This window comes from Pelodiscus sinensis, chromosome 2, assembly GCF_049634645.1.
Source record: "Pelodiscus sinensis isolate JC-2024 chromosome 2, ASM4963464v1, whole genome shotgun sequence".
Taxonomy (NCBI): Eukaryota; Metazoa; Chordata; order Testudines; family Trionychidae; genus Pelodiscus; species Pelodiscus sinensis.
In genome coordinates this window covers 53,507,782-53,526,135 of record NC_134712.1, presented here as the reverse complement: position 1 = coordinate 53,526,135, position 18,354 = coordinate 53,507,782, and the positions used below count along the sequence as shown (strand labels likewise).

General features: G+C 43.2%; 1 long non-coding RNA gene across 2 annotated transcripts in view; it reads left to right on the top strand.

The window, feature by feature from the left end:
- The window catches only part of LOC102445180 (uncharacterized), an 80,454-nt gene that overhangs the window by 9,591 nt on the left and 52,509 nt on the right, over window positions 1-18,354 (top strand). The window contains exons 2-3 of one of the 2 annotated variants that reach the window (XR_012901388.1): window positions 3,993-4,042; window positions 5,879-8,574. The exons of the other annotated variant lie outside the window; for it this stretch is intronic. This is a non-coding gene — a long non-coding RNA (uncharacterized LOC102445180). Of the gene's footprint in view, window positions 1-3,992; window positions 4,043-5,878; window positions 8,575-18,354 lie in introns of those variants that run through there. 2 annotated transcript variants of the gene reach the window in all.

Sequence of the window (18,354 nt, the reverse complement as noted above, 5' to 3'; positions counted from 1 at the left end):
CCAATGACTCTTGCTTTTTCAATGCAAGTCTGACAATGTGAAGAAGGTAGATGTGAGATGTCTAAAAATAACTTCAGCACTCAACCTAAGGTTTAAGAATCCGAGGTGCCTTCCAAAATCTGAAAGGGATAAGGTGTGGAACATGCTTTCAGAAGTCTTAAGAGCAACACTCTGATGCAGAAACTACAGAACCCAAACCACCAGAAAAGAAAATCAACTTTCTGCTTGTGGCATCTGACTCAGATGACGAAAATAAACATGCATTGGTCCATGCAGCTTTGGATTGTTATCTACCCAAGCCTTTCATCAGCATTGGAGGATGTCCTCTGGAACGATGTTCAAAGCATGAAGTGGCAAATTAATGTTTAGGGCATCTGGCATGTAAATGTCTTGTAAAGCCAGCTACAACAGTGCCAGGCAAATGTCTGTTCTCACTTTCAGGTGACACTGTAAATGAAAAGTGGGCAGCATTATCTCCTTTAAATGAAAACTAACTCGTTTGTCTGAGCAATTGGCTGAAGAAGTAGTAGGACTATGTGGACTTGTATGCTCTAAAGTTTTACATTGTTTTTTATATAACAATGTTTGTAAGCTGTACTTTCATAATAAAGATCGCAGTACAGTACTTATGAGATTAATTGAAAAATACGTTTTACAAATATTTGCACAGTAAAAATGGTAAAAAATAATATGAAATGAGTGTATGCTTTGTATTGAGTTGTAATTGAAATCACTGTATTTGAAAATGTAGGAAACATCAAACATATTTAATAGCGGAATCAAAATTGCAATTCATCACAATTTTTTTAAGTTAACGCAAATTAATCATGTGTATTAGTTACAATTTTGACAGCCTTATTTAAAACCTTTATCCCCTTCACCTTTATCCCCATATTTTATCTGAACATACTAGCTGCTGAGAGGCTGTAGGCGAGATTCTTCTCTTGGCTACATAGGTGTAATTCCATTCCAGTCTGGGGAATTGAATCGATATAGTTGAAGGAAAACTTATAAAACCTAGTACTAGTATTTCAAATCCTTTTCACAGATGCATCTGTATCCGCTGTGGAAAAAACCAGGAAAATCTATTTGCATTTTCCTGTAATTGATGATCTGCTTGCATTGTCCCCACATTTATAATTGGGTCTCAGACTAAAGAAGAAACTAGCAATCTGATGCACTGCATGATAAAGGAAAGAAATAAAAATTGGCTTTATACATTTGCAGCTGTGGGACTAGCGTTTGGTCTAGGTTATGTGCTATGAAACTGAAACGCCATAGTGAGGGCCCTTGATTTTCATATTTTTTCCTGGGAATTTTTCAGGGTATATTACCACAAAATTAGTGCAAAAACTATATTTTTTTTCTGGGTAAATATCACACTTCACTCTGGACAGAAAAATGTGGAAAAAAGTATTTAGTGGATTAACACTTTGAATTTCATACATTCATGTGGTTTGCTGCAGAACTAGAACAGAACTCAAAATGCACTGCCACCTCTGGATACGTCTACACAGCAGTGTTATTTTGGAATAATTGACATTATTTCAAAATAACATAGACTGCATCTACACTACAAGCAGTTATTTCGACATAATGGTGAAATAATGCTGAGCTGGAGGATTTCTTACTCCAATTCCAGTAACTCTCATTTTATGAGGAGTAAGGGAAGTTGCAGGAAGAGGGCTCTTTCTCGGATTTTCTGCTGTGTAGATAGCATCAAAAGCCGAAATAAGCTTTTTTGACTTAAGCTACACAATTAACGTAGCTGAAGTTGCATAGCTTATTTCGGCTTTAGTCCTGCTGTGTAGAGTCTGAGTTTAAGAAAATAAAGTCTCTAATTCTGAAATAAATAGAAACTTTTTATTTGAATAAACAGTTTACTGTTGTAGATTTAGAACTAGTAGCCTATAAACATTTACATTTCATAATTGAGCCACACCATTTGCAGCACATACTCTCCTCACTTTGTCACAATGTATTTGCTCTGTTATGCTGCATATGATTTCTACTTTCCTGTGTAACCCTGTGTGCGTACCTCAGTTTCCCTGGGCACTGCATCAGTACCTAGGTGGCGATAGGAATTTTGCATGTGACTCTCACTGAGGGAGGCTGCGCCAACCCAGCACATATGGGTCCAGGCTTTATGTTACATGAGTCGGGGAGAGGGGTGCAATGAGGTGACACCTTTTGCCCCAGAAGCTGGACAAAGGAGGAGGAGGGGCTGCCTGCAGGGTATGAGTGTGAGAATTACTGTTAACTGGCTTAGGTTACAGAGATGGGGCCCAACTCCCTGGCCCTGGGCCCTCCTCTCCCCAACATGTATAGTACTGACTGCTTCTGGTTCCTTTGCTAACAAGCCTGTTCTATGGTGTATCCTTATGAACTAGTAAACCTCTTCTACCTACTGGCCAAGAGTTACATCTGTCTGTGGATGGGGTGCACGGCCCAGTGACACCCCACACCTGTGTGACAGCATATGTACAACTGCATTCTCTTTTCCTATTATTTTTAACTTTTGAATACTTTCTTGTGTTCTGTATTCTCAGACTAATTTTGTTTTCTTCCCATTTTTGTCTGTCAAACCTTTAAGCTTTTGCTAACAGCTTGAAATGTGTAGGTGGTGGGCGTGAGATTTGTCAGTACATTCAGAAGCGCACATACTTCAGAGCTTGTGTACATGCCTGTTTGTTTGTTGTGTGTATCTTTTAGACATAGCCTTTCTTCAACAGGGCAACTTTGCATATACACATAGATGAATGCATTATGATAATACACAGTTCCATGCAATGTATTTTCCTAACAAACAGTTATTTTTGTGTCTTTGATACAAAAGTAGGATGACAAACAGAAAAAACTGAGTAACTTTTTGTAACCCCAGACACTTTCAAGGAAAAATCAGTTTAAACTCAAAATTAAGGGTCTTATTCATAGTTTACCTGTTGAAAGTGGATTTATTTTCATATTTAGGAAGCAGTATTATCTAGTGGGTGGAGACTTGAGGTCTGAGTTTAACTCTTCCACTGACTTCGTGGTGTTTAAGTAATTGACTACCCTTTCTGCAATGGCCTTTCAATCTGGAAAAATATGACAGTAGCCCCATCTGTACAGTACTTTGAATAACTTTGAAAACCCTTGTCCAGTGCTCAGAAAAGAAGGCTAAGGTAGGAGGGTGCTAACATCTTCAAACATATTAAGGGCTGTTCTAAAAAGGATGGTGATCAATTGTTCTTTATATCCACTGACAGTAGGTCAAGAAGTAATTGCCTTCATCTGCAGCAAGGAAGATGTAGATGAGATGTTAGAACATTTTTCCTAACTATAAGAATAGTTAAGCACTTGCATGGACATACAAAGAAGCTTATCAGGATTCCATATTTTTTAGGTGAAGCAAAATGCAGGACTATGTAGCACTTTAAAGACTAACAAGATGGTTTATTAGATGATGAGCTTTCGTGGGCCAGACCCACTTCCTCAGATCAAATAGTGGAAGAAAATAGTCACAACCATATTAAAATTGTATCCTTTGGTATATATGGCTGTGACTATTTTCTTCCACTATTTGATCTGAGGAAGTGGGTCTGGCCCACGAAAGCTCATCACCTAATAAACCATCTTGTTAGTCTTTAAAGTGCTACATCGTCCTGCATTTTGCTTCAGCTACACCAGACTAACACGGCTACATTTCTATTCATATTTTTTAGGAATAGCATAGACAAGCACCTGTCAAAGATGGTTGTAGGTGTTCATGGCCCTGCCTCAACAGAAGGGGCTGAATGTGATAACACCTTGAGGTCCTTTCCAGTCCTGTGTTTCTATGCTGGAATTCCCCTTGGTATTCTTGTCACTGTGCAGATAACTCACATGCTGGTTCAATTTGAAAGAATGGATACTTTAATAGTACTTTCTATATATAGTCAGTGATAATACTTGTTAGTTCTTATCTCGGATTTCACATCCTTTACCAAAGCATGGTTATCCCAACTTTGCAGATGGAAAAACTGGAGTACAGAAGAGTTAGTGACTTGCTCAACATCAAACAGTGGCAGACTGCTATGTATATCTGCTATGTAATTTTAGACTATAAGATCTAGGAGGCAAAAATTATGTTTTATGTATATTAGTACAATATCCTTTATAGTGGGGCCCTGATCCTGACTGGGGGATGTTTGTTGCTACTGTAAGGTAAATACTTCTCCAAAATGTGTTTGTGCTCACATGCAACGTTCACATAGTTGTGTAGTAATACTTCTTAGTTTAGAAGTTCAGATCTAAATCTAGATTCAGACCCTCCAGTTTCAAAGGATTCAGACTTGTACGCTGCTTTGGGCCTATCTCTCTTTCCAGCCCATTTCATGCACCCAAGAAACTTGGAGAGGCTCTGGATAAACATCTGAACTTTATTATGATCAAACTGGAGCTAGATTTCTTAGTATGACCATTTGTGTTGACAAGGTTTACAGCTAGTTTACTGTTAGCAGTGATAAGACAAGCGTGTGAACTGTTGTTTCACACAGTTAAAAGAACCTTAAGGAAATAGAATGCTACTTGCGCAAGGGGATTTTGGTGAGGCAGTACCAGTCATTCATTAACAGAAACTCAGTGATGTGAGCGCTGGAACAATTCCATAGTCAACTGCAAAGTCAAACAACTTTATTAATGTATGCCTTTATTGTAAATAAGACTGCAGAACTTTATTTTCCTGTTGGCTTGTGACAGCTGTGAGGATAAATCTTCACTTACCCTTGTCAAATAATTCGCGGTACTGTATCTTGAATAAGAACTGAGCTATTGAAGAAAAGAGCTGTGAAAACAAGTTGTGTTTTCCATCAGGATTTTGAGCATAATGAAAACAATGAACAGAATTAGCTTTCAGAGCGTCACCTTTTCAGATGAAAGCATGCCCCTAGCTGTTTGATGTGGCAGGCTTCCTAGGAGGTTGAGCAGATTTCAGATGGGAGTTCTGCCTATGAGTTACTATCGGTCAAAGCAATGGCAGCTGTACCTCTGCACTCACTCATGGTGTTTTCTGTGGTGGGGCCATTTAGTATGATAAAATATTTTTTTATGGAACCAACTTCTGTTGATGAGAGACAAACTTTTTCTCTTTCACTGCCAGAAGCTGGGCCCACTTTGCATGTCTTCTGTACAGCAGTCCTTGTTTTGGGGAGAAAAAGGCGGGTGATAGAGATCCATGAAAATCTAATGGTCTGTCTCAGAGCCCAAAGAAACGAGTGGAGGGAAACAGGTATATACTGGATAAGGTCACAATGGCCAAATTGTCCTAAGGGCTCTCACCCAAGCTTGTACCCAACATGTGAACTCTTCTGAAAATCTGGCTGCTTAGATGGGAGCAGTGTTCTTAAAATGTGTCCATAAATGTTTCACATCAAAGATGGGGTATATATGTGCCACTTCTCTTTTTTTTTTCTCTTGGTATGGCTTATGTTCTCTTTTGCTAACTGTGTGCTACTACAGTGTTTACCTTGCTTTTATGCCTTCGGGATAGCCAAACCCACAAATGAGAGAGAGCAGTGATCCTGCCCACATCTTCCCTTCCCCACATGCTGCAAGAGCTCTGATGCTCATCAAGGGTAGAATTAGGGTTAGGGTTAGGATTGAGGTGAGCAGCAGCTGTTTGATGTGGCAGGCTTTCTAGGAGATTGAGCATATTTCTGATCAGAAATGTGCCTATGAGTTACTACTAGTTAAAACAGTGGTAGCTGCACAGTCCCTCATTGTGATTTTTTTTTTTGTGGTGGTCCCATTTAGTATCATGGAACTGAATTTCCAAAGGGAAGTAGAGCCTGAGAAAAGGGAGCAATAAATAATGCTGAGGCTCCGGGCCACCATCAATATGTTTCTCTCGTCCTGGTAGGTGGCTGGAGATTCATATGAACGTTGGAATATCTGCTATGTAAGGTACTGGAAGAGTTTCAGATTCCAAGGACCTAAGCCTAGTCTCCCACTTGAGAGGCTCACTGACTGTTTCAAGCTTCCTCCCACGGTATTTCCTAGAGCCTTTATAAGGAAAAATGGATCGTGATAGCATGAGGACCAGAATTACATCTGAATATGGATCAATATCCAGTAAGTTTACACCAAGACTTTTTTTATTATAAAATTACTGGTTAATTTCTAGTAGGCTTTCTTCTGTGAATCAGGAGAAATAAATCCAGATGTGATGGAGAATTTAATTCAGGGCTATGAAGATGTGAATGCACAGAGTGCACATTAAAAAAAGAACCCCACCTGTCTTGGAAGACTAAACTCATACTACAGAAGACATATCAAAGTTATGTTTGCTTCATTACAAGGAGAATCACTTCAAATGTATATATAGGAAATACTATTTTGAATGAATACTTGATGCTATCACTCAGTGAAAAAGCTAGCTAGTGGCACATTAATGAAACCCCTATAATCACTAAAGTTTGAAGAACTTGTTCCTGTCTCTGAATTGCACACATCTGTCCTATGTTTCAACTAACTTAATTTCCAAACAGTCAAGCTTAGTCTAGCTGAATCTATACAGGTTCCACACCTCATCCCTTTCAGATTTTGGAAGACATCTCAAATTTTTAAACCTTGGGTTGAGTGCTGTAACTCTCTTTAGACCTCTCACATTGCTACCTTTTTTGTGTTTGGTCAAATCTTCAGTGAAATAGTTCTTAAAACAAACAACAAGTGCTGGGTCATCATCTGAAACTGCTATAATATGAAAAATATGGCAGGTTTGTATAATTTTTGGTGGTGCCCAGAATGGGTCTAGTCCCACCCCACCGCCCACCTGCCCTGTAAGCTGATATATATTTTATTAAATAATGTAAAAATGGACTGGAAACCATAAGTGTTTACCAGTTTCCCTTTATTGCCCCTCTCTGCTGCCATGTCTCCTCCCCTTGCTTCATCAGCTCCCCTGGTGCTTGCTGCCCCCCAGCCCCTCACCCTCCTCTTCTGTCCTGACTCGGACTCCTGCCCTTCAGGAGGAGTCTCAGCCCTCCTGAGACCTGCCCCTCTCCACCAGCCCTTCTCTCCCCACTGTGCCCACTCCTCCAGTAGCCCCACTCTGATCATTTGAGCTATCCCTCCTCATCCCCTCTCCTAAAACACACCTGCCCTGCCTCTCCCTACTGGTGCTGGTCCCTCCCCTTCAGGTGTGTGCCCTGCTTCACCCCCAGAATCCCTTGGCACCTGGACCTTCCCTTACCCCTGAACTCTCCTGGTGCCCCCTCTTCCCTCAGTGTCCCTGTTCCCTTTGTCCTCTTTTTCCCTGATGCCCACCCCCTCACCACGCTCTGCCCCCCATTCTCTCATACCCCTGTGCCCTCTCAGATGACTTGCTCAATCTCCACCTTCCTCATGCCCACCCCTTCTTTCAAACCTTCTCCCAGCACCTCTCCCTCCTGCCTTAGTCCCCAGTGCCCTTACCCTCTCCTCTCCCAGCATCACCCTGTCCCCCCTCCTGCCCTTTTCCTCAGTCTCCACTTGGCCGCCTGGCATTTGTCTCTACTCAACTCTGTCCCTTGGTACCTTCCCCTTTCTTCTCCTGCCCTGCCCTCAGCACAAGCCCCTTCCTCTCCCACCCTTCCCCCTATTTTTCCCCCTCCCCAGCCCCCCTTACTCCTCCCCACCTTCTTTCTTCTAGTTTGCAGTGCTGGAGTCTGTGATTGGGCCTCAGCTGCTTCTGGGGCTCCAGACCACTTGCTGGGCCTGGAGCTAGGCCACACGGTTTTAAAGTCCTGGGCCATGACATCATGCCTGGGCTTCTCCCATCTCAGCACGCTGCCATGTGCAGTTTTCATTCCGGCAGGGATGCTCCAGGGCTGGTGGGGATGCACTGGGGCCCGGGGGGAGGACCTGCGGGGGGGGGGGGAGGGAGCTGCAGGTGGGGGCCAGGGCCTGCTCCAGGCAGGGCTGGGGGAGACCCAGTTCCAAATATTGGTGGAGCAGGGCCCCCAGCTCTGAATATTGCTGGAGCATGGGCACCATGAGCCCATATAACTCGCCGCCTATGAATATGGCCGAATGTGGGTAAAACAGCAGGAGACATTCAATTCTCCCCCAAGGATTTTATTCACAAATGTAATTGACACTTTTTTAATGAGTGTCATCAGCATGGAAGCATATCCTCTGGAATGGCAGCCAAAGCATGAAGAGGAATATGAATGTTTAGTGCATCTGGCATGTAGATATCTTAAAGTGAAGGCTACAAGAGTGCTATGTGAATACCTGTTCTTACTTCAAGGTGACATTGTAAATAAGAAGTGGGCAGCAGTATCTCCTGTAAATGTAAACTAACTTGCTTCTCTTAGCAAGAAGTAGGACTGAATAGACTTGGGGACATTGTTTTGTTTAAGTGCAATTATGTAATACAAAATCTACATTTGTAAGCTGAAATCTCTTTATTATGAAGGTGCACTCCAGAACTTGTATGAGGTAAATTGAAATATATGTTATCATTTTTACAGTACAAATATTTAATATAAATGAGCACTGTACACTTCACATTCTGTATTGTAATTGAAATAAATACATTTGAAAATATATACAAATATCCAGAATATTTCATAAATTTCAATTGGTATTGTTTACCAGTGCAATTAAAACTGCAGTTTATCATTAATTTTTTTGAGGTAATTGTACAAATTAAATGTGATTAAATAACAGCCCTACTTTTAACACTTCATGGAATAAAATCATGCAGAGCTGGAAAAGTCTCTTAAGTGTGTTTACAAAACAAAACAAAAACCAAACTTCAAGAATTACTTTAGAAGAAGCTCATAATCCAATGCTGATTAGATTTCAAAAAACGTATCTTTCATAGTTTATGCTGCTCCTAGAGAAATTGGCCAACTCCTCTAGCGAAAGTCGCTAAAAGTTTTAAATAAGCAGTTAGTTAAATATGGAACATATACTAGTCCCAATCCTGCATTCTCTGTTCACTTTCTCTGAAATAATTGACTCTTGTGCTTTAATTCCTTACTTACCTTTGGTTTGTGTGGAATATCACACTGGATATGGTAAGGAATATGAATTGAGAGAGCCAGAGGTTCTGAACATAAGATGAGAGACAGACTTATCCTTCTTTGTAGACTAGACTAATTTTGATGTAATAGAAAGCAGGGAGAATTCTAGACATCTGAGTGGTGAGCAAGCTCAATTTTCTAATTTTGAACCTTATCAGACTTGTGAAAGGACATGGCCAGTTCTGGAAAGGGTCCAGCTACTTTGCAGTGGGGTCTCAGTACCTTGCAGGGTCACATCTTGTGAATGAATTTGAAGCCAGCACAGACTTTGTGGGTAGGGAAAAGAATTAAGGCAGCAAAATGTATTACTACAGTAAGGGTGGATCTTTACAAAGCAGCCTAGGAGAAGCCTGAGGGAGCTAATGTGAATGATTATTGATTCCAGGGAAAGGATATCTCAAGGGCAGGGGTTGTCATGTGGGAGCTGCAGTGAGGTAACAGTGCACTCCCTCTCTCACTGGCAAATGTGTCATTGCTGTAAAGTGAATGGTATGCTTTACTAGACTCTTGCAACTTGATATTATTGGCTACTATGTTATTCCCTCTGGCCCCTAAGTCAGCCTTAGTCAACAGCTTCCTTACCAGAATAAATAGTGGTGCTATGTTAATGCCCTTGGAAGCCCCCTACCTTTCTCTCTCAAGTTTCCACAGTGCTGACCTTCAAGATTTAAAAAATTAGGAGTGCCCCCAGAACCATGAGATTTATAAAAACATCAAGTTACATTTTTCAGTCTGTCTCTGGACTTTGCTCTACTCTGCTGCTAAGGTGTTTGTGATCACTTCGGGTTGAAAAAAACTCCTTTAATGCACACAAACGTATGCCTTGCCCTGGGTATGACTACCCTTGCCATCCCCTCACCCCTGCAATGTGGGAACTGCCATCCATTATCTATTACTGTCTTGACTGCTTCCTCTCCTAGTGTATTGCTTTTGATTTAAAGAAAGGCTATATAGTGAATAGATTGTGAACCTGTGCCCTAATTAATGCGTCATGATTTGCACTACACATTGCACTGATAGTACTTTTTAGGGGTTGGTAAATCTATTAAAGGATGTTATACTAATTCTTGCTTTCTGAATCTAGCTGAACAGAGGGCAGAGAAATATATCAAAACAGAGTGTGACAGACAAAAATGAGTATTATACATTGAATGCAACACAGACACATTTCTTTCATTATCTATGAGTAAATTTCATGTTTATGTAGTACTGCTATAAAAGAGAATACCTCTTTACAGTAAGTAGGAGAGAACTAATTTTGTCAGTTTATGGGCAGATACCAGTAACCAATATCTTTGGGGCGTTCTTCCTTTATGACTTATTTTTTTAAAAGTGTTGAAATAACTTGTAATACTTAAAAATGACTGTAGTGACTAATGTAAGTTTTTGCACAGAAACACAATCACATGTAAGTGCTGATGTTGCAATAAATATAATATGGGATTGTTTAGCCTTTTGCAAGGAGTTGTTTTCTGCATGAGACTGGGTAGCATTTCCGTTTCCCCGTTTCCTGCTGCTCCTGAATTCCCTCCCTCTACTATCCTCCTCTGCATCTCCTAAATCAGCCTCCTGCTCCCCATCTCCTCATTCACCTTTCCCAGTATCTCTGCTGCTTATCACAGCCCCTGTGACCTTTCCAACCCCCTAAACCACAGAGTGGTTTTGCCTGTGGTCATGGCTTCAGTCTCACTGAAAACAGTGTGAGGTGGCAGCCAAGTTTAAGAACTGCTACCTCCTTTTCGCAGCCTTTGTTTCCCCCACTAGCCATCTTTCTGGCTCTAGCTTTGTAAACAGTGATAGGAAATGGCGGTCATTTTGAATCAGGGAAAATCTGTGAATTGGCAGCCTTTTGTCATGCTTTTTATGACACAAGTGGAGAAAATACCTCTAGCTATTTTGAATTGTGATTAAAATCATGAGAGTTGGCAATTTTCTTCCCCCTGAAAATGCATGCTCACAGAAACAACCAGACACATCTTCCTGCACTCAGTTCAGTTTATTTTAAATCAGTTCAGTGGTATGTTATTTGAATCAAAATCATACAAATGTTCCCACAGTGAGAGAGACCTAGCACATTCAGGTCTCTTGCAGAAGTAGTTACAGTGTTGTGCAGTATCAGTGAGGCACAAGTTACCTTTGTTACCTTTCACTTTGTTGCATTTGCAAGCCTTCTTGAGGAATCCAGTTATTGCATTAGCAAGAATATATGATGTTCGAAACCACAGTAAGTCAGATGAGTAAACCTTGTTTCTGCCAATGGTCCGTGTTTACGTTGTAGGTTTGCACTGGTATACTGAGTGTCAGCTTAGGCCATTTTTGAAGCATGTTAATTCTATTCTTGTACTCTGTCAGCAAGATTGAAGAGCAGTGGCGCATGATACAACGAGACCTTACTAAATTGTCTACATTCCATACCAAGAATCTTAGAAGAATAATCAGGATATTTTGGCCAAATAAAATTTCCAACGAAGATCTACTGTCTCAGTGTAAACAAGAAGACATGGCCACTATAATTATGAAAAGACGCTGGCGATGGATAGGTCATGTGTTACGAAGAGAGGACGGATCTATTACGAAAATTGCACTCCACTGGAAACCAGATGGGAAGAGAAAGAGAGGAAGACCAAAAACAACCTGGCGCCGAACGGTAGAACAAGAATTAAAAGACCATCATCACACTTGGGAAACAATAGGCGCTTTGGCCTGTGACCGACAGAAGTGGAAGGACTTTGTTGCTGCCCTATGCGCCATTGGCATAACGGGCAGTAAGTAAGTAAGTACTCTGTCAGCAAAAGAAGATGGTCCAGTGATCAAAGCACTTCCCTAGGACTTCCAAGATCTTGTTTGTAGTCTTTGCTCCACCACAAACTTCCCATGTGACAGGGAAATCATTTAGGGTATGTCTACACTACAAAGTTAATTCGAACTAATGGACGTTAGTTCGAATTAACTTTGATAGGCGCTACACTAGCGCTCCGCTAGTTCGAACTTAATTCGAACTAGCGGAGCGCTTAGTTCGAATTAGGAAAACCTCATTTTACGAGGATTAAGCCTAGTTCGAACTTACTAGTTCGAATTAAGGGGTGTGTAGCCCCTTAATTCGAACTAGTGGGAGGCTAGCCCTCCCCAGGTTTCCCTGGTGGCCACTCTGGCCAACACCAGGGAAACTCGTCTGCCCCCCTCCCAGCCCCGGATCCCTTAAAGGGGCACGGGCTGGCTACGGTGCCCATGCCAGGTGCAAGCCTGCCAGCACCTAGCCAGCAGACCCTGCACCTGGCACGATCGAGCCACCCACCCGATGCCCCCCAGCCCTCCCCCTCTTCCCGGGACCTGGCTGGCGGCTTCCGGGAGCTTGCCCGGGACCGCAAGAGGCGGGCACCCACCTGGGCTAGTGCAGACATCATGGACCTCGTCCACGATTTCCGCACTAGGCACAGAAAAGTGGCCGGCTAGGGCAGAAGAGCTGCCAGCCTGGCCACCCAGGAGCAGGTGTGCAAGAGAATCAAGGGGGTCCACTGAGACACCCGACCCTGAGCCCTGAGCTTACAATGGCCGTCCTGGGTCAGACCAAAAGTCCATCTAGCCCAGTAGCCTGTCTGCCGACAGCGGCCAACACTAGGGACCCGGAGGGGATGGACCGAAGACAGTGACCAAGCCATTTGTCTCGTGCCATCCCTCTCCAGCCTTCCACAAACCTTGGGCAGGGACACCACTCCTACCCCCTGGCTAATAGCACTCCATGGACCCAACCTCCATGACTTGATTTCACTTCCCTTTCAACTCTGTTCTAGTTGTAGCCTTCACAGCCTCCTGCAGCAAGGAGTTCCACAGGTTAACTCTTTGCTTTGTGAAGAACAACTTTCTGTTACTAGTTTGAAGCCTACTACCCATTCCTTTCCTTTGGTGTCCTCTAGTCCTTCTTTATGGGAACTAATGAAGACCTTTTCTTGATGCACCCTCTCCATCCAACTCCTGCTTTTAGAGACCTCTATCCTGTCCCCCCTCCGTCTCCTCTTTTCTAAGCTGAAAAGTCCCAGTCTCTTTAGCCTCTCTTCATATGGGACCTGTTCCCAACCCCTGATCGAACAGGTAATGATCAAGTGATCGCTCTCCTGCCATCCATCTCCACCCTCTGACAAACAAAGGCTAGGGACACCATTCCTTACCCATTCTGGTTAATGGCCATTAATTGACTAAACTCCATGAATTTATCTAGTTCTCTTTTAAACCCTGTTATAGTCCTAGCCTTCACAGCCTCCTCAGGCAAGGAGTTCCACAGATTGACTATGTGCTGTGTGAAGAAAAACTTCCTTTTATTTGTTTTAAACCTGCTGCCCATTAGTTTCATTTGGTGGCCCCTAGTTCTTATATTATGGGAACAAGTAAATAACGTTTCCTTATTCACTTTCTCCACACCACTTATGATTTTATAGACATCTATCTTATCCCCCCTTAGTATTATTGTGTTGTTTATTATTGTGTTAATACAAAAAATAGGGCCTACGAGCTCCACTCATGGACAAGGTATGTGTTGTTCAAACACAGAACAAGACAGTCCTTGCCCCAGAGAGTTTACAGTTCAAGTATGACATGAGATAATGGATAGATTGACAGGGCCTAAAAATGAGACAATATTGGTGACCATAATGGGCATTGGCCTCAGCACATTATCTCTGTTTCTTAGCTGTGCTGCACATGATCTCTCTCCCCCCGGCTGTTATTGAATAATGGGGAGATTTGAATGACCTTTCTTTGCGGAGCTGTAGTGAACAGAGGTGGCTGCTCACTGACTCGGGAAGGGGCGGGGGTCTGATCTGATAACACTTAGGCTACATCTACACTGCAGGCTTCTTGTGCAAGAACTGTTTCGCACGTCCACACTGCCATGTGCTTTTGTGCAAGAGATGTGCTTTTGCTAAGAACATCCCTGGCAATGTGGACGCTCTCTTGCGCAAAAAAGCTCTGATGGCCATTTTAACCATAGGGCTTTCTTGCGCAATAAATTCATGTTGCCTGTCTACACTGCCCTCTTGTGGAAGAGCTCTTGTGTAAGAGGGCTTAATCTTCATGGGGAGAGGAATAATTCTTCTGGAAAAAGCTGTTTTCTAACGCTGTACTGTAAATGTACTTGTGCAAGAACGTGCGTGCAGTGTAGACGCTCTGCAAGTTTTTGCGCAAGAACAGATGTTCTTGTGCAAAAAGCCTACAGTGTAGACATAGCCTTGAAGTTTAGAGTGTGTCAGTGAGTTGCGGGCTGGATCCCTGCTGACCCCAGTGGCAGCCAAAGCTGCCTTGCCAGGGCCCTGGGCCAGGATGCAGTGCAGTAGGGAGGACATACGTCCCCCCCCATCACCTTACGAACTGAGTGTCAGTCTCCCTCTCCCCCCCTCTTGCCTGTGGAACTACTTTTGTTTTGCTGCCCTGCCCTGAACCAGGGCCTGGGCTATACTAACTGTAGAACTGCATTTGTGTTGCTGCCCTGCCCTGAACTAAGGCCTGGGCCTTCCGAATTCACGAACTTCTATTTATTTGTCTTTATTTGCTTGGCCTGCCCTGTACTCAAGGCCCAGGGTTTGAAGGGAACTGTTGGACATCGATTTACAGGCCTGAGCACAGGTCAGGACCCAGGACTCAAGCCAGCCGACTTACAGGGACCCAGGATTCGAGCCAGCTGGCTTACATGAGCCAACTTTATCTTTCTTGGTTATACATCTCACTTGATTAGAAAGGTGCTGTCATTTCATTAGAGAGGTTAATGCAGTGTCCTATTTCATATTTTTTACCTTCATTAAATATAGAAACAAAGGAAGTATTATAGGATTGACAAGACAGAAATAGCAAACAGGGCAAAATTAATCAGATTAACTTAGGCCACTATACTTATGTAACCCTTCTGCTGGTGCCAGTCGGCACCCAGAAGGGCCAGGTTCAATGTCTAGGGGGGTCGCTTCAACAAGGTGACTAAAACTGGCATGAGCCCCCACTGGGTGCCTTTAGAGGCAATTCTTCCCTTTTCGCAAGCACTGAGTCGGAGATAGAAACAGTCTGTTTAATTACAGTAGGCAAGCATCAACCCACAGAACCACACAAAACCAGTAAAAACCTATAACACAAACAACCTGTGAGCAAGGTACCATCCCCATGGTCTGCAGGGTGAAGTCTTTTGCCTAGAGGTCTTTAGTCCAACCCCGCTTCAAACGCTCCACTTACATCACTGTCCAGTCAGTGCAGACCCAGACATAGACTGTGATATGATGCCATCTATGTGCTGCCCCTGTTGGCCAGTTGCTCCCACCGGCTGGCCACCTGCCTCTGCTCCTACCGGCTGCCCGCTAGTTGTTCCCGCCAGCCACTCTGCTGGCTGCCTGCCGCTGCTCCTACCCTCCGGTCGCTCCCATCAGCAGTCCTGCTGGCCGCAATGGGTCTGGCTCCAGGCCAAGCCAGTGACTTCAGCTCTTAGGATATGTCTACACTACCACCCTAGTTCGAACTAGGGTGGTTAATGTAGGCAACCGAAGTTGCAAATGGAGCCCGGGATTTAAATTTCCCGGGCTTCATTTGCATCTTGCCAGGCGCCGCCATTTTTAAATCCCCGCTAGTTTGGACTCCATGCCCGCGGCTACACGCGGCACGGAGTAGGTAGTTCGGATTAGGCTTCCTATTCTGAACTACTGTTACTCCTCGTGGTATTATCCTTTAACCTATTCCAAACTACAGGTACACCTAATCCAAACTACCTACTCCATGCCGCGTGTAGCCGCGGGCACGGAGTCCGAACTAGCGGGGATTTAAAAATGGCGGCGCCCGGCAAGATGCAAATGAAGCCTGGGAAATTTAAATCCCGGGCTTCATTTGCAACTTCGGTTGCCTACATTAACCACCCTAGTTTGAACTAGGGTGGTAGTGTAGACATACCGTCAGTGATTTCAACTCTTTAGCCACCACCTAGATATAACAAAAAGACTCTTAATGGAGTCTGCTTTAGGTCTATCCTTAGACTGGGATTTGGGGAGGAAGAGGCAGCTGGTTGAACCAGTCTTACAGCTCATACCTGGCAGGCATGAAGCAGGCTGGCTCAAGCCCTTTCTCCCCAAATTAGTTCATTTAACTCTGGAAGGGGGAGGCTTGTTTATCTGAGACCTCTTACAATGATGGTGTGTCTCCTGCAAGCACTGGTGTCATATTTTACACTTCCCATATTTAGGGGTAGCATGGTTTGTGACCCCACAACAGCCCAAATTAGTTACAATACACAACTTTCCATTCTAACAACCGATCCTCCATCAGCCCTGGCTGAATTAGATTTACATAATCACACCTTGGATTCCTTCCCCATCCCGGCATGAGCTGTATTTACATATCAAGAGTTAATTATCTTGCAGGGCTAAACAATTTGAGTGAGCATACCCCACCCCTAGGGCTGCTCTCTCCTTTTAGCTGGCTGATTGCAAGCAGTAGTTCAGACCCTGCTTACACTTACATCCACTGTGTGACACAGAGAAGAGCAAAAGTGCATTAATCATGTGTCTATCATGCTTGAGAGACTACACTGGTGAGAGATGTGGCTCACAGGCATGTTCCTGCCCTGGAAATGAACACAATTATATATGCTCTTGGGGTTGACAGAGGTGTTGCAGTCAAAATCAGATGCATATCTTGCAGCTCAGAAGTTACTTCATTTTTCCTTCTCTGTATAAGATTTGGCTCATTATGTGGTAAAGAACACAAAAAGCCTGCATCTTGTGTGTATATCTGTCACGTTACTGGATTTTAAGGGAAGCAGCCAGATCACTGCTGCACACACAGATGGATGTTTGCCCTAAAGTATATATAAAGGGGGCCATGTGAGGTGTCACATGAAAGCTTCTGTTCAACTGATACCCATGTAGCGTTACAATATCTGTATGTAGAGTTAGAAACATGTACTCTGTATGGATGCTGGAAAGTTCTCTGTCTGTGGCTGAGCAAAGGGGAAAGGAAAGCTCAGCCAATTGCTATGCTAATTAGCAAGGAGACAATGAATCTCTAGGTGCCAATACACATCTCAGGAATGCTACCAGCATGGAACACAGGGATAGGCCGCTGACCAGGTGACCTGCTGCAGCCAAGAAGATGCCAGGAGAGGTATTTAAGTGCCATGTGGCACCCTCCATCTTGGTCTTCAGCTCAGCTCTTGATCCCAGGGGCAGCCTTGCAGGGAACCACGAACTGGAAAGAACTGTGGACCCATCCTGACATAGGATGTATACCAAAGACTTTTAAGCCAGCAGTTATAACATCTTTGCTAAGAGCCTGCATTGAGAACTGTGTGATGCGATGCATGTAATGTATTATCCTTTAACAACCTTACTCTCATGCTTTTCTTTCTTTTAGCAATAAATCTTTAGATTTTAGATTCTAAAGGATTGGCTCAGCGTGATCTTGTGGGTAAGATCCAGAGTGTAAATTGACCTGGGAACTGTGGCTGGTTTCTTGGGACTGGAAGAACCTGTTCAGGGTAGGTGAGATTGGGTTCTAAAACCCCTCTCCTGTGTGATTGGGGCACAGAAAGAGCTGCGGTGTTTGATGGGTTTTGCTCGCGAGGCTTCTGGCTGGCCAGATTGGCAGCTGAAGTGCTCTGTGTGACTGGTTTGTGGCCTATTTGGGAAAGGCCTCCCATCAGGGGTTGTAAGGAGCCCCGAGTTTGAGCAATTCACCCTGAGCAGAAGCCCTCAGTTGTGCCCAGACCCGGCCTGGTCCGTCACAATGTCGATTCATCTGTTCCTCATTGTGAGTCTTATAAGTCAGTATCACACATTTTGGGTATGTCTAAATTTGAATCTTTATTGGTGCTTTAGTACTTGTTAACTAACAGAATTTACTGTTATCATATAGAAATGACACGTTTGTTTCTAGCCAAGTTTAACCCAACTTTACCTTTACAAATATTTGTTCCTAATCATGTTTATCTGGTCTATATGGTAACTGACAGTTGTATTACTTAATGTGTTACCTGACACCTGCTAAATTATGAGTAAACATTAGTATGGACATATCCTTTGTGATCCTGGATGAAGGGATTTATATTCATGAAAATAATACATACTTAAAGTATAAGACAAGAATTTCCCCTACAATAAAATGTGCTATAAATAAATGTCATTTATATAAAGACTTTTTTTACAGTACTGAAAGAGAAGATGCATATTTTCTGGTGTTTCTGGCAAGAGTAAGTCTGAGGTCTGACACTGGGTTCTCAAATGACATGCTACACAGGTATCTATCAAGCACAAGCAGTTTATTTTCTGACAGCTATCAGCTGTGTTCCTTAACTAAAAGAACAACA